At 43.9% G+C, this 16,371-nt stretch overlaps 1 protein-coding gene and 1 pseudogene across 1 annotated transcript in view; both read right to left on the reverse strand.

The window, feature by feature from the left end:
* The window catches only part of LOC134357340 (protein eyes shut homolog), a 641,949-nt gene that overhangs the window by 556,851 nt on the left and 68,727 nt on the right, over positions 1-16,371 (reverse strand). The gene's annotated exons all lie outside the window — the stretch shown is intronic.
* Positions 8,700-9,626, reverse strand: LOC134342304 (sin3 histone deacetylase corepressor complex component SDS3-like; annotated as a pseudogene).

Genomic DNA, 16,371 nt, shown 5'->3' on the forward strand with positions numbered 1-16,371 from the left:
AAAACTCTAGTTGTGGTAACTTCACATACTTCGTGCCTCCTGACATCTGGAACTTCCACCATACTGCTAGTGTCTTACACAGTGAACACTGATGCAAATTACTTATTCAGTTTCTCCGCTATTTCTTTGTCCCCCATTACCACCTCACCAGCATCATTTTCCAGTGGTCTAATATCCATCCTTGACTTTTTTTTTTAAAAAACACTTTACCTGTTCTGTACAACCTCAACTCTGTAACCAATACTCAGCAGCCACCAGTTAGAGGCTGCATCAGAATTCACCTTATGACATTTTTCAAACATCTGAAACAACTTGAACCAGTGTGTTTAAAGCATGAAGAGTAACAGGAAGTACAGGGCAAATTAAGAAATACACCAGTTCATCAGATTCCTGTGGCTCTTCTGGTAATGTAACTGTGGATAAGAGAAAGGACAATCTGCCATGGAACTGATGCATGATCTGTCACAATGGGGTGTTGAGAACAGACCCAAATGCAAGACACAGACACTGAAGTACAAGGAACAGGACTTGACTAGAGTATGGACGTTTCAGAATTCAGACCAGGAGCAGGGACAAGAATACAGACTTGGGCTAGGACTAGAAACCATGGACTAGGAGACAAGGCTTCGACTCCAAGCCCAAGACTGGACAAGGACCCAGAACCTGGGTCTTGCCTCGGGCTCAGAGCCCAGTATCAGGTAAGAACATGACATGGTTTCAGGACAGGACTTGGCTGGGGTCTAGAGGCCTGAGCTTGGAGGCTTGGGATCCTCAAGGTTTGTGTTCTTGAAGCTTGGCTTGGGATCCTCATCTTGAAATGCAGAGACTGATAACTCAGAGGCTGGAGCTGAGTGACAGACTGGGAACTGAACATCAACATAGAGCCAGGACTTGTCCTTCAAAAAGCCAGGACTCATCATTAACACGACCCCAACATAAGACAGGACTTTACATCGACATAGAGCCAGGACTTATACTTAGACAAGCCAGGACTCAACCTCTCCACACCAAGGTGAGACAGGTCCACCTGTTGGGTAACAGCAGAACATCCAGACTTACCCAACAGAGGTAAAGACAAGACAAGCCATGTCCCCCCCACAGGGCAACAGCAAAACAGCCTGACTTATCCTACAGAGGCAAGGACAAGACAAGACATGACCCCCTGCAGGCCAACAGCAGAACAGCCTGACTTACCCCACAGAGGTGAGGACAAGACAAGACAGATCCCCCCACAGGGCAATGGCAAAATGGCCTGACTTACCCCAGAGGTGAGGACAAGAAGAGACAGACACTAAAGAACAACAGACAGTTCCATCTCTGCTTTGGGGTTGCTCCAAGTCACAGTTACAACCAGCAACCTCCACTGGCTACAAAAACAGCCAGATCCCTACCTAGCTTGGAGTGGCTGATGGCCACTCAGCTGGCCCAGGAAACAGCCAAATTCATACCACAAAGACTACTCCAACAAGTGGCAACAAGGCTCCATGAAGCAGTGGTCCTCCAACCAGGCCTAGAGATCACAAATGGTTTCACTAGCCTTCCATCAGCAGGTTACTCCAAGGGGGACTGACAAGGCAAACCAGCAGCCTAACACCCACCCCCAAGGCTACTTATATTCCAAGCCCAAAGATGGAAATCAGGTGCCAATGATTAACTCAACCAAATGAGGGACAGCTGGAAGACCTGGAGTCCTGACTCCACGGACCGGACCGTGAACCGGAATACGGACTTCACGGACTGGACCATGACATGATCTCGTTGAATTATGATGGTAAGGCAAGGCTTCACATTCAGCAAAGGTGCATGGGGAGAGCTGATGCCCATCCCTAAAAGTACTTTAGAAGATGGCAGCAGCTGCCTTGTTGAATGACTTCAACCTCTTCCCTAGTGAGTGATGCTCCAACAGTGGTGCTGGGGAAGAAGTTCAGTATTCATATAAGGTGTCCATGATGAAAGGATGATGTACTTTATGAGGAGTATAGATAGGGTGAAATTCAAGCAGGCTTTTTCCACCGACGTTGAGTAAGACTAGAACTAGAGGTCATGGGTTAAAGGTGATAGGTGCAATGATAAAGGGGAACATGAGGGGGAGCCTCTTCACTCAGTGACTGGTGAGAGTGTGGAATGAGCTGACAGCAGAATTAGTGGATGCAGGTTCAATGTCAACATTTAAGAGAAGTTTGGATGGGAGTGGTAGAGAGGGCTGTGGTCCAGGTGCAGCTTTATAGGATTAGGTATAGTAATAGTTTGGCATGGACTAGATGGGCCAAAGGACCTGTTTCTGTGCTGTAGTGCTCTATGACTCGTTTTCCTAATCAGGATACTGTGAGACTCAGAAGGGAACCCGCAAATTGGGGAAATTCTCTGGGGCTGTTGCCCCTGAGGATAAGGATCACAAGTTTAGAAACTGCTGTCAATGAAATCTTAGCCGTGCATTTTATGGATGGCATATTATAGCCTGGGCAGCGTAACAACTTGTTTTCTCAGTAAGAGTATTCCATTACATTCTTGTCTTGCATTTAGCTGATGGAAGGAGATGGAATTAGGTCATGAATCACTCACTGCAGAATACCTCAGCTCCTAATGCAGTCCCAATGAAGGATCATGACCCAAAATGTGAAGGTTTATTCCTCTCCATAGATGCTGCCTGACTTACTGAGTTTCTCCAGCATTTTGTGTATGTGACTGGATTTCAGCATCTGCAGAATCTTTTATGTTTATGGAGCAGTCACGTCACCATTCTACAGCTAAGGCAGATTTCAGAGAGCCACTTTAATGAACTCATAGAGTACTACAGCAACAAAACTGGCCCTTCAGCCCATTTTGTCTGTACTGACCTGGTCCTCTGTCTAGTCTCATCAACCCGCACCAAGATCATACATAACTATTGTGACGAGAATACACATAAAATTAAGATGTTTGCTGGCCTGGGTTAGCATCAGTGACATCAGCAAGTGGTCTGCCACCTGCCCTCAGGGGAAGGAGAGATAAGGAACAATGGAGCAGCGTCTGGAGATGTGTAATGAAGGGACGGGAGAGAGAGCTGTCTGTAGCGGCTCCCCCTTTGAACCCTGAACTGTTTGGAGTGGTGGACAGGCGATGCCCCAGCAGGGGGATAAAAAGGGACAGGTTCGCTAAGGCAGGACACACGCCACCCGAGGTAACGAGACCCTGGAAGCGGTGCGCCTCTCACGAATCGGTGGGAAGTATCAGACAACGGCCAGGGTGGAAAGGTACGATCAGCGGGAACCCGGTGTGTGTCCGCCCTTGCCTGGGTGCCGGGTTCACTGCAGAGGATCGACCGCATCTGGAGGAGGGGTCACAGTCGGTGACCTCAGGTGACATCACCAAGGACCTGCCCAAAAGCTGCTTGTGAGCCATATTGCCGGTCTGTGAGTGAAGCTGTGTCTGAATGATCAGTTGTTCCTGTTCTCTCTCTCTCTCCCACCACGTTGTCCATCGCCATGGCAATGATTACTGCGAACTGAACTACTAAACTGGACTGAACTTTGAGTCACTTTCAAATTTGGTCATTTACCCCTAGACAACGATAGAGCTTGATTGATGCTGTTATCTTAATTCTGTGCACATGTGTGTTTATCATCGCTGAACTGTTGCATTTATTATCCTTTCGATTACTGTGTTGCTTGTTTCTTTAATAAAACTTGCTTAGTTCTAGTACTCCAGACTCCAACTGAGTGATCCATTTCTGCTGGTTTGGCAACCCAGTTACGGGGTACGTAACACTATCCATACCCCTCTCATCTATGTACTTATCCAAACTTCCCTTAAATATTGAACCCACATCGAGCATTTCCATTTTTATATTTATAATTTCTCAGCTCCCATTGCACCCTGTCATCATTACTCTATCAACAGGTGACAACTGCTGAATTATCATGTGGGTTCTATTCTTCTCAGATCTCTAGTCTCTTCATATCTCTAAAGCCCAGCCAGAAGTATTTTACAGTATTACAGTACCTATCAAACATCTGCATGTGTTGATTTTTGAGATCTTGCTACCAGTGACCTATAACATCAGTGAAAATAAACACGTACAAATGTTCAGGGAAAAATACTCTTAGACTTTGCTACCTTCACACCATGAACCACAAAAATTAAACAGATTGCACTTCTAACATACCTCAAAACATGTGACTTGTCTCACTTCAAGTACCTAATGCAGAGCTTAAATCTGAACACAGTCATGAGGATCTCATATTCCCGGATGTAATGGACTAAAAGTCACATGACTGAAGAAATCTTCACTCTTGCTAGTTTAAGAATTTACAATAGCAAGAGTGAAGACTTTTGCTTCACTTTTTTCATTGAAAAATTACTCCATTTTATTAAGATACAAGTTGTAAAACACCATGGCTTGCATAGGAAACACTATGGCAGAAGTACCAGGGGTCATAAGTTCCTTAAGTGTGAGGTCCTGTGGTTGTCCATAAAGTGAAATTGGCACCAGCAATATTCATGTTTAAATGCCTTGTTCACAAAATGTCTGGAAGTGCGGAGTTGGCAAGACCTAGTAAGTCAAGGACATGCTTAATGCTACCTTGAGGAAGTTCAGCATCCCCATTGCCTCCCAGACACCTTTGGACCATGCTGGCTCAAGTGAAGAAGGAGCAGTGGGATGGTACTGAGACCCTTGGGTCTATTCATTAGAGGGGCTCTTTTAAGGATATACTTTTGAACTGACTGAACTATCTGGAGCTTTTGCAATCTCCTTGAGGATACAGTGAACTACCCTATTGAGTGTGCAGGAACGGGCAGGTCGGCCATTGCTGGAGGTGGAATCTGACTCGAGATCTAACAGTTGAAGATGAACCCATGGTCTGCTCAATTACTCCTCGCTGATTAAAGGATTGAGCAAGATTAAAATTGTCGGTGATGAGAGCGAAAACAAGCAGGTGTTCAGCATCGTATGACCTCATTTAATCAGTCTTCCTCTCTTCCTGCTTCTTGGGCAAGAGGTGCGGGAGTCTTGGGTCCTACATCGCCAGGTTCAGGAGAGTTGTTGAGGGCTCCTGGACCGGCTTCAGAGCTGAACTGACTTCACTGCCTGTGGACTCACTTCAGGGACTCTGCAGCTCATGTTCCACATGATTTGTTTATATTTTTTTGCTATTTTCATGATTTGTCCTCTTTTGTAAATTGGATATGTGGTAGTCTTGTGTGTGTGTGTGTGTTTTTAGTCTTAGTCATAGTCATACTTTATTGATCCCGGTGCAAATTGGTTTTTGTTACAGTTGCACCATAAATGATTAAATAGTAATAAAACCATAAATAATTAAATAGTAATATGTAAATTATGCCAGGAAATAAATCCAGGACCGGCCTATTGGCTCAGGGTTTCTGACCCTCCAAGGGAGGAGTTGTAAAGTTTGATGGCCACAGGCAGGAATGACTTCCTATGACGCTCTGTGTTGCATCTTGGTGGAATGAGTCTCTGGCTGAATGTACTTCTGTGCCCACCCAGTACATCATGTAGTGGATGGGAGACATTGTCCAAGATGGCATGCAACTTGGACAGCATCCTCTTTTCAGACACCACAGTCAGAGAGTCCAGTTCCATCCCCACAACATCACTGGCCTTACGAATGAGTTTGTTGATTCTGTTGGTGTCTGCTACCCTCAGCCTGCTGCTCCAGCACACAACAGCAAACATGATTGCACTGGCCACCACAGACTCGTAGAACATCCTCAGCATTGTCCGGCAGATGTTAAAAGACCTCAGTCTCCTCAGGAAATAGAGACAGCTCTGACCCTTCTTGTAGACAGCCTCAGTGTTCTTTGACCAGTCCAGTTTATTGTCAATTTGTATCCCCAGGTATTTGTAATCCTCCACCATGTCCACACTGACAATACTGAATTATATTGTGTTTGTTTGTTTTGTGAGGGCCTGCAAGAAGATGAATTTCAAGGCTGTATATGATATACATACTTTGATAATAAATTTGAACTTCGAACCTTGACCTAATCTAATCTAGACCCAGTGATCTGGTCAATTCATGTACCAACTTCTTGAAACCCACCTGCAGGTTAGGAATAAGATGGCATATTAGGAAAGATAATTGGCTTCTTCGAGCACCTCGGTAGAACTTCCGAGGGCCAAATGTCTTAATTCCCATCCCCATTCCTGTTCTGACATGTGGGCCATGGCCTCCTCTTGGCACAAGAGGAGGCCACTCTCAGGGTGGAGGAGTAACATCTTGTATCCCATTTGGGTAGCCTCCAACCTGATGGTATGAATATCGATTTCTCCTTCCAGTTAAAACATTCCCTTTACCTCCTTCTTCTATTCCCCACTTTGGCCTCTTACCTCTTCTCACCTGCCTATCACCTACCTCTGGGTCTCCTCTTCTTTCCCTTTCTCCTATGGTTCACTCTCCTCTCCTATCAGATTCCTTCTTCTCCAGTCCTTTATTTTTCCAACCCACCTGGCTTCATCTAGCTATCCTCCTTCCCCTCCCACCACCTTTTCATTCTGGGATCTTCCCCTTTTCTTTTCAGTCCTGTAGAAGTGTCTGGGCCTGAAATGACAGTTACTGTATTTATTTCTCTCCATAGATGCTACCTGTCCTGTTGAGTTCCCGTAGCATTACCTGTGTGTGTTGCTTTGGATATCCAGCATCTGCAGAATTTCTCATGATCAGAAAGGCATAAGTGTATAACTTTTTCAATTGCGTATAGTGATCCTTAATTTACCGGCATTTTCTCAATACGGTTCTGGCTAATTCATCGAAACCCGGCACTGGAATGGGCAACCCAAGTGTGCATGGGTGTCAAACAAGCATTAGGCTTGCATAGGTAGTATTGCTTCAGGACTGGGCATGGCCTGCATCTCACACAGACTGAGCATGCCCTTTCTACATGCCACGTTGGACTTGGGCTCAGCTGACAATGCACCAAAGAAAGAGAGTTCATGTTAAATAGGTTATGCTCAAACATCATCCATAAATTTTTCAATGACCCAACTATTATTGGCGGAGTTATTGGTGGTATGGTGGTGGAGGCAAATATATTAGAGGCTTTTAAGAGACATTTAGATAGGCACATGAATGTGAGGAAGATGGTGGGATATGGACATTCTGTAGGTAGGAGGGATTTTTTTTGGGGGGGGGAGCTTTGATTTTTTTGCTGGTATGGCACAACATTGTGGGCTGAAGGGCCTGTGTTTATGCTGTACTGTTCTACGAGTGAGGTAAATCTGCTGGTTGAGCTGGTTGACCTTGCACTCAATGTCAACAAGACTAAGGGATTGATTGTGGTCTTCAGGAAGGGGAAGACAAAGGAACACACACCAGTCCTCATTGAGAGATCAGCAGCAGAAAAGATGGGCAATTTCTAGTTCTTGGGTGTGAACATCTCTGAGAATCTATCTTGGACCCAAAATATTGATGTAATTATAAAGAAGGCATGACAGTGACTACACTTCATTAAGAGTTTGAGGAGAATTGGTATGTCACCAAAGACACTTGCAAATTTCTACTCATGTACTGTGGAGAGCATTCTGGTTGAATAACTGTCTGGTATGGAGCGGCCACTGCACAGGATTGGAAAAAGCTGCAGAGAGTTATAAACTCATCCAGTTCTATCATGGGTACTAACCTCCCTAGCATCCAGGACAGCTTTAAAAGGTGACATCTCAAAAGAGCATCATTCATCATTAAAGATCCCCATCACCAAAGAGATGCCCTTGTCCAATTTAATTTATTTTTATGTATACATATTGTAATTCATAGTTTTTATTACTTTGTATTGCAATGTACTGCTGCTTCAAACAACAAATTTCACAACATATGCTGGTGATATTAAAACTGATTCTGATTCTGATTCGAATATTTGTACTTCTACCACCATCCCATGGCAACATGTTCCACTACCTACCACTCCCTTTGTAAAAAAACCTACACTGTCAACCCGCTATACTTTCCTCGTATTGCTCTTGTTCTTTATGTGGCCTGGTTACACAACAATGCTATTAATAAAAACGCTGGAGATGGGAGCTAAGGTTCATAGTTCTTTACTGGCAGAAACCAAACTCGACACACACGTACAGATCAATACACATCTAATAACGCGTGCAATGATGTGTTACTAAAACATAAAGTAGTCCCTTATTATAATATAGGCTATACAGTACACTCCTTCCCTTTCATTTTAATAGTGTATCAACTGTTTTTTTACTGGGGCATTATGCTAAACAAATATGTTTACCCTTAACATACAAATGCCTACCATTGTTTACTTAGTAACTCAATATCAAATTATAACAAGCCTTTTTTTAAACTTCTGGTCGAAGACCCATTTATAACTCAAGTTTCGGGGGGGGGGGGGAGGTGGTCTTGTCTAGATTGTCCGGCACTGAAGAAAATAGGTCTTCACTCAATTGTCTGGAATAAATTAAACAATCCACAAATTGGCAGGTTCCAAACATAAAGAGTAGTCACCTCCATCTTGCAAAGATGACGAAAGCTAAGTGAAATCTGTGAAAAGGTGAATGTTATTCTTAAAAGTATGAACAATCATCAAAACTGAGATGGCATTGGAAAGTGTCTTCAAATAGTGTGTTCTTCAGTCTGTCAATAAACTTGTTTGTTTTAATACAGATTTCCATATAACAGTCATGAAAAGTTGACCTCTGAGCATAAGAAGTTAAGAAGATGTGCACCTCCAACTTGCTAAGAGATCTAGGCAGCAGATCGCCTCCGTATAATGAAGACTCCTCTGTGCAGCTGCCCTAGCTATACAAGCGTCTTTGTACTATCACCTGTCTTCCTTACCCATATCTCATTTGTTCCAACTGAGCTAATTACACAGCCCATCTTTGTATTCTCCTTAGATTCCAAATAGGTAGCCTGACCTTTATGTCAGCATCTCTGATCATGATATAACTTTCCATCTTCTATTCGTGCTTCATATCCTTGTGCTGGTGATTCAGCAGGAGTGCTGGGAAGATGCTCAGGAGAAGACAGAGATGTTGGTCTTCTTGGAGATTTAAGCTTATTGAGAGTTTGCAGATCTTCCATTATCCGTTCCTCTGTTAACAAGTAGTTTAACTGCGCAGATGCAGGTTTTCGTCTTTTGTCTGTAATTGGAACAGGGTCATTAGGTCTCCTCCTTTGTTTCCTAGTCATTATTGGCTTTACCTCCATAGAGTCCATTGTTAGCCTCTCATTCTTAATCATCTTTTTCTTTTCTTCTAATTCAATCTCTTTATCTTCAGATTCCTTCACTGCTGCTTCCTTAACTTTAATGTAATTCCTTTCCACTTGTTCTGTCTCCAGTTGCAGAAAAAGCTCAGCATTTCGTATTCTTTCCTTGTATTGTTGATCTAGTTTCTTCATCCTTTTCTGATACTCCTGCAAAGTGCCTTCCTGTAACTGCTGTAGCTGTCTTTTGAGAGATGTAAATTTCTCCTGGTACGTCTGCTCTTTTACTTCCAGGTAGTCTTCATCATCCTGCTTATTGGCAATATCTGTCTCCCTTGTATCCTCTGTATCTTCATCCGAGTCACGGCCATGGATACCGCGTTCATCCTCATCGTTGACACTGTCTAGATCCTCCTCGTCGTTGTAATAGTCAACCATGGGTGAGAGGAGAGCTGTGGACATCTTCCCTACCAAGCTGCCCTCCTTTGTTGACACAACTAGTGCCTTGATGGTGTGCCAGTCCACCTGGATTTTCCTGAGCCTTTCACATCCCAGCAATGGTGGTCCTCCATTTTTCAGTACGTAGAGGTTCAGCTGCTGTGTTTTGTCTCTGTAGGTCACTATCACTTTAATTTTACCTTTGGGATGCACTTTCCATTCTGTGTAGGTCTTTAGCAGCAGTTTAGTTTGTTCCAGAGATATGTGAGAAAACAGTCATTTGTAGTCGTGTACAGAGATCACTGTTAAGGCTGAGCCTGTGTCCACCTCCATTTTCAGTCTCACACCTGCCACTTGTGGAGTGATCCTTATTAGTATTCAATCATCTGTCTCTTCCACGCTGTGAAGTTGCAGACAAGACAATTCACTTTTGTCTGAGTCGTTTTCATCAGAACTGCTTCTTTCATTTTGTGTACATTGTTGTACTTTCCTTTCTGGGGTTTCTTGTTTCTCTGTATTTTGCCCTTTTCCTGCTGTTGACTAGCTTTGCATACTCTGCCAGTGTGGCCCTGTTTGCCACAGTTTCTGCATTCTTTACCTTTAAACCATCAGTCATTTGGGTCATGTGGCCTGTTCCCACAACAGTAATATTCCTTTCCTTCATTTTTGTTCAGTGACATTTTATTTGTGGCATATTCCAGAAGTTTTTGTTGTATCTCGGAAGCACCCCGTGCCGCTGTTTCCATTGATGTTGAGATGTTTAGCACTTTCTCACACAGGTCTTTTTCACACAGGAGCTTCTTCTGTGTGGTTTCACAGTGCATGCCACACACTAACCTGTCCCTCAATACATCTGATAGACCAGCTCCAAATTGACAATGTTCTGATAATTTGTGCAATTCAGCACAATATTCAGAAATGCTTTTATTTTACTCTGGTTCTGATAGTGAAATTTAAATCTTTCAGCAATGACCAGTGGTTTGGGGTTTAAATGCTGTTGGAGAGTGTCTACTATTTGCTTGAACGTTTTGTCAGCTGGCTTTTCAGGGGTTAACAAGCTCCGTAGCAGGCCGTATGTTTTTGCTCCCATAATACTGAGTAAGACACTGCTTGATTTTCATCCTTAACACCGTTAGCCTCACTTTATAATTCCACTCTCTCAATGTAAGTTGCCCAGTCTTCCATGCCACTATCAAATGCTGTAATGCTCTCAATCATTGCCATCCTTGTTATGTTAATTTAGCCCCGTTTTCCCCTTGTTTTCTTTTTGGCACGTGTCCTTTTTGTTAGTGCCACGAGGGCACTCCATCTAGATGTGTGTGTCGCTCCTTTTTATCTTCCTTCTGGGCAGGCAGACCCTCAGCCCCTGGGAGTCAGCACCGGCTGTGGTCTCAGCTGGATGTGCTGCGGCTCCCACTGAGTTTTTTGGTCTCCTGTCGTTCCCAACCCCGGCTGTGCTCTCGCTTCCTTTCAGACTCGCGGCCTCACGCTGCTTCCTTCTCCCGCTCTTTTGTTCATTCCTTGTGCTCTTCTTCCGACTGTCGTTATCAATTAAAACACGGTGTTCCGATACGATGTAGGTTCATTAACCTCGTCACCAATTTGTTGTGTACTGGCCTGCTTACACAACAATGCTATTAATAAAAACGCTGGAGATGGGAGCTAAGGTTCATGGTTCTTTACTGGCAGAAACAAGACCTGACATACACGTACAGATCAATACGCGCCTAATAGCGCATGCTCAATATGTGCCTAATAGCGCATTCAACGACGTGTTACTAAAACATAAAGTAGTCCCTCATTATAATGTAGGATATACAGTACAGCTTTAAAAATCTGTCCCCTTGAATCAGCCATTTCCAACCAGTGAAAATGTTTCTGGCTGTTCCTCTATACCTCTTATCATCATGCACACTTGTATCATTCACCTCTCATCTTCATTCACTCAAAGAGGTTGATGTTCTGGAGCATGTTGATATTAAGGGAGAGGAGGTGTTGGAGTTGTTAAAATACATTAGGACAGATAAGTCCCCAGGGCCTGATGGAATATTCCCCAGGCTGCTCCACGAGGTGAGGGAAGAGATTGCTGAGCCTCTGGCTAGGATCTTTATGTCCTTGTTTTCCACCGGAATGGTACCGGAGGATTGGAGGGAAGCAAATGTTGTCCTCTTGTTCAAAAGGTATTAGGGATAGTCTGGGTAATTATAGACCAGTGAGTCTGTGATGGGAAAGCTGTTGGAAAAGATTCTTAGAGATAGGATCTATGGACATGTAGAGAATCATGGTCTGATCAGGGACAGTCAGCATGGCTTTGTGAAGGGCAGATTGTGTCTAACAAGCTTGATAGAGTTCTTTGAGGAGGTGACCAGGCATATAGATGAGGGTAGTGCAGTGGATGTGATCTACATGGATTTTAGTAAGGTATTTGACAAGGTTGCACATGGTAGGCTTATTCAGAAAGTCAGAAGGCATGGGATCCAGGGAAGTTTGGTCAGGTGGATTCAGAATTGGCTTGCCTGCAGAAGGCGGAGGGAGTACATTCAGATTGGAGGGTTGTGACTCGTGGTGTCCCACAAAGATCTGTTCTGGGACCTCTACTTTTCATGATTTTTATTAACGACCTGGATGTGGGGGTAGAAGGGTGGGTTGCCAAGTTTGCAGACAACACAAAGGTTGGTGGTGTTGAAGATAGTGTAGAGGATTGTCGAAGATTGCAGAGAGACATTGAAAGGATGCAGAAGTGGGCTGAGAAGTGGCAGGTGGAGTTCAACCCGGAGAAGTGTGAGGTGGTACACTTTGGAAGGACAAACTCCAAGGCAGAGTACAAAGTAAACGGTAGGATACTTGGTAGTGTGGAGGAGCAGAGGGATCTGGGGGTACATGTCCACAGATCCCTGAAGGTTGCCTCACAGGTGGATAGGGTAGTTAAGAAAGCTTATGGGGTGTTAGTTTTCATAAGTCGAGGGATAGAGTTTAAGAGTCGCGATGTAATGATGCAGCTCTGTAAAACTCTGGTTTGGCCACACTTAGAGTACTGTGTCCCTTTCTGGTCGCCTCACTATAGAAAGGATGTGGAAGCATTGGAAAGAGTGCAGTAGAGATTTACCTGGATGCTGCCTGGTTTAGAGAGTGTGGATTATGATCAGAGATTAAGTGAGCTAGGGCTTTACTCTTTAGAGACAAGGAGGATGAGAGGAGACATGATAGAGGTGTACAAGATAATAAGAGGAATAGATAGAGTGGATAGCCAACTCCTTTTCCCCAGGGCCCCACTGCTCAATACAAGAGGACATGGCTTTAAGGTAAGGGGTGGGAAGTTCAAGGGGGATATTAGAGAAAGGTTTTTTACTCAGAGAGTGGTTGGTGCGTGGAATGCACTGCCTGAGTCAGTGGTGGAGGCAGATACACTAGTGAAGTTTAAGAGACTACTAGACAGGTATATGGAGGAATTTAAGGTGGATGGTTATATGGGAGTCAGGGTTTGAGGGTCGGCACAACATTATGGGCTGAAGGGCCTGTACTGTGCTGTACTATTCTATGTTCTATGTAAAGAGAAAATCCCTAGCTCGCTCAACCTATCTTCATAAGACATGCTCTCTAATTGAGGCAGCATTCTGTAAACCTCCTCTGCACCCTCTCTAAAACTTCCACATCCTTTGTATAATGAGGCAACCAAAAGTTAACAGAATATTCCAAATTGTATGCTGCATACATACTTTGATAATAAATGTAGCTTGAACCAGGGTTTTAGAGCGCTGCAACATTACTTTTGAATTCCCTCTCCTGATTAACAAAGGGCAACATACTATATGCCTTCTTAACCACCCTATCAACTTGCACAGCAAATGTATATCTGTACAGGTATCTACAGCTCTAATATAGGCTTCTATCAAATCAACTCTCATCGTCATTCACTCCAAAGAGAAAAGCCCCAGCTCTCTCTTCCCCTCCACATGGCTTCATCTGCTTTTATTTGTTTCTTCTCATTGTGTGCCTCCACCTGATGCTCACCTGCCTCTGTCTCCCAGCTTAACCCTTCTTCTTCCACTAACAGCCTTCATCTGCCTATCATCCTTCACTCTTCCTCAGTCCACCAACGTGCAATTGGACACTGATTCTCCACCCACTTCTCATCTTTATATTCCCTCTCAAATGTCCACACTTTCTTCTCTCCTCCCCACCCACAGATGCTTTCTTACCAACTGAGTTGCTCCAGCAGATTGTTAGTTGCTCCAGGTTCCAGCACCTGTGTTCTCTGGTGACTCCAGTGTCTTCCCTGCAATTGAACAGCCAGTTTCTGTTCTTATCCCACTGTGTCAATGAGATAACTGTAGAAAAGTCTGCTGTCCATTCCTAATTTTGAGTTTGAGATTAAAAGATTGAGCAGGCTAAGAGTTTTCTCTTTGGAATGAAGGATGATGAGAAATTACTTGACAGAAAGCTATATAGGAGGATAAAAGGAGTAGACAGAGTGGAGAGTCAGCACCTTTATCCCAGACTGGCTATCACTAATACAAGAGGACATACTTTTAAGCTGATTAGAGGAAACAATAGGGGGGAGGGATGTCAGATGTAGTTTTTTTTTTACACAGAGCGTGGTAGGTGCATGGAATGCACTTTTGGGGATAGTAATAGAGGCAGATGCATTAGGGGCATTTAAAAGACTCTTAAGCATTTGTGTAAAAAAAATGGAAGGCTACGTAATAGGGAGGGGTTAGATCAATCTTGGTTCAAAGATGAAGAGATCAGCACAACATCCTGGACCTGTTGTGTTTTATAGGATTGTGTGTTTATACTTATATTTATTATGCTTTCTTGTATTTCTATTGTGTTAAAAACATAGAAACATAGAAAACTTACAGCACAATACAAGCCCTTCAGCCCACAAAGCTGTGCCGAACATGTCCGTATCTGAGAAATTATCTAGGGTTACCCATAGCTGTCTATTTTTCTGAGCTCCATATACCTATCCAGGACTCTCTTAAAAGACCTTACTGTATCCGCCTCAACCACTGTTGCTGGCAGCCCATTCCATGCACTCACCACTCTCTGCGTAAAAAACTTACCCCTGATTTCTCCTCTGTACCTACTTCCAAGCACCTTAAAACTGTGCCCTTTCATGCTAGCCATTTCAGCCCTGGGTAAAAGCCTCTGACTATCCAGATGCTCAATGCCTTTCATCATCTTATACACCTCTATAAGGTCACCTCTCATCCTCCATCGCTCCAAGGAAAAAGGGCCGAGTTCACTCAACCTATTCTGATAAGGTATGCTCGTCAATCCAGGCAACATCCTTGTAAATCTCCTCTGCACCCTTTCTATGGTTTCCGCATCCTTCCTATAGTGAGGCGACCAGAACTGAGCACAGTACTCCAAGTGGGGCTTGACCAGGGTCCTATATAGCTGCAACATTACCTCTTGGCTCCTAAACTGAATCCTACAATTGATGAAGCCCAATGCACCTTATGCTTTCTTAACCACAGAGTCAACCTGCGCAGCTGCTTTGAGTGTCCTCTGGATTCGGACCCCAAGATCCCTCTGATCCTCCACACTGCCAAGAATCTTACCATTAAAACTATATTCTGTCATCATATTTGACCTACCAAAATGAACCACCTCACACTTATATGGGTTGAACTCCATCTGTCACTTCTCAGCCCAGTTTTGCATCCTATCAATGTCCCGCTGTAACCTCTGACAGTCCTCCACACTATTCACAACACTTCCAACCTTTGTGTCATCAGCATATTTACTAACCCATCCCTCCAGTTCCTCATCCAGGTCATTGATAAAAATCACGAAGAGTAGGAGTCCCAGAACAGATTCCTGAGACATACGTGGCCTGTCTAGAACCACTCTTTGCCTTCTGTGGGCAAGCTAGTTCTGGATCCACAAAGTAAGGCACCCTTGGATCCCGTAACTCCTTACTTTCTCAATAAGTCTGGCACGGGGTACCTTGTCAGATGCCTTGCTGAAATCCATATACATTACATCTACTGCTCTACTTTCATCAATGTGTTTAGTCACATTTTCACGACCTGCCTTTGACAAAGCCATGCTGACTATTCCTAATCATAATATGCCTTACCTGATGTTCATAAATCCTGCCTTTCAGGATCTTCTCCATCAACTTACCAACCACTGAAGCAAGACTCACTGGTCTATAATTTCCTGGGCTAGCTCTACTCTCTTTCTTGAATAATAGAATAACATCCGCAACCCTCCAATCCCCATTGATGATAGGCAAAGTTCATCGCCAGAGGCTCAGCAATCTCCTCCCTTGCCTTCCACAGTAGCCTGGAGTACATCTTGTCTGGATCCCGGTGACTTAACCAACTTGATGCTTTCCAAAAGCTCCTGCACATCCTCTTTCTTAATGTCTATTCTTTATGCCTGTTTTGTTTCTATGCTGCAATGAATCCAGAGTAACAATCATTTTGTTCTCCTTTACACTTGTGTGCTGAAGGATAATAATAAACTATCTTGAATCAAAGGCCCTATACTGTGCTGTATCATTCTATGATCTATGTAGTTTTAGAGGACAAAGACATTTCCCTTGCAGTTGGGAGTCTTCCTGGTGTACTACCAGAGGTCATTATAACAAGTTAATAGTGTGGGGTAAATCGGTTAGAATTACGGTCACTGCCCCTCAACCCAACCCCCTCCACCCAAATATAGTCCTACAGACAACTCACTTCACCATGTATGGGTAGCCTCTGTCCATTGTGACTTTGGCCAACCCAGCCATTCGGGTTGATGTTAACAATGCAGA

This window comes from Mobula hypostoma, chromosome 2 (assembly GCF_963921235.1).
Source record: "Mobula hypostoma chromosome 2, sMobHyp1.1, whole genome shotgun sequence".
In the NCBI taxonomy this organism is placed as follows: Eukaryota; Metazoa; Chordata; class Chondrichthyes; order Myliobatiformes; family Myliobatidae; genus Mobula; species Mobula hypostoma.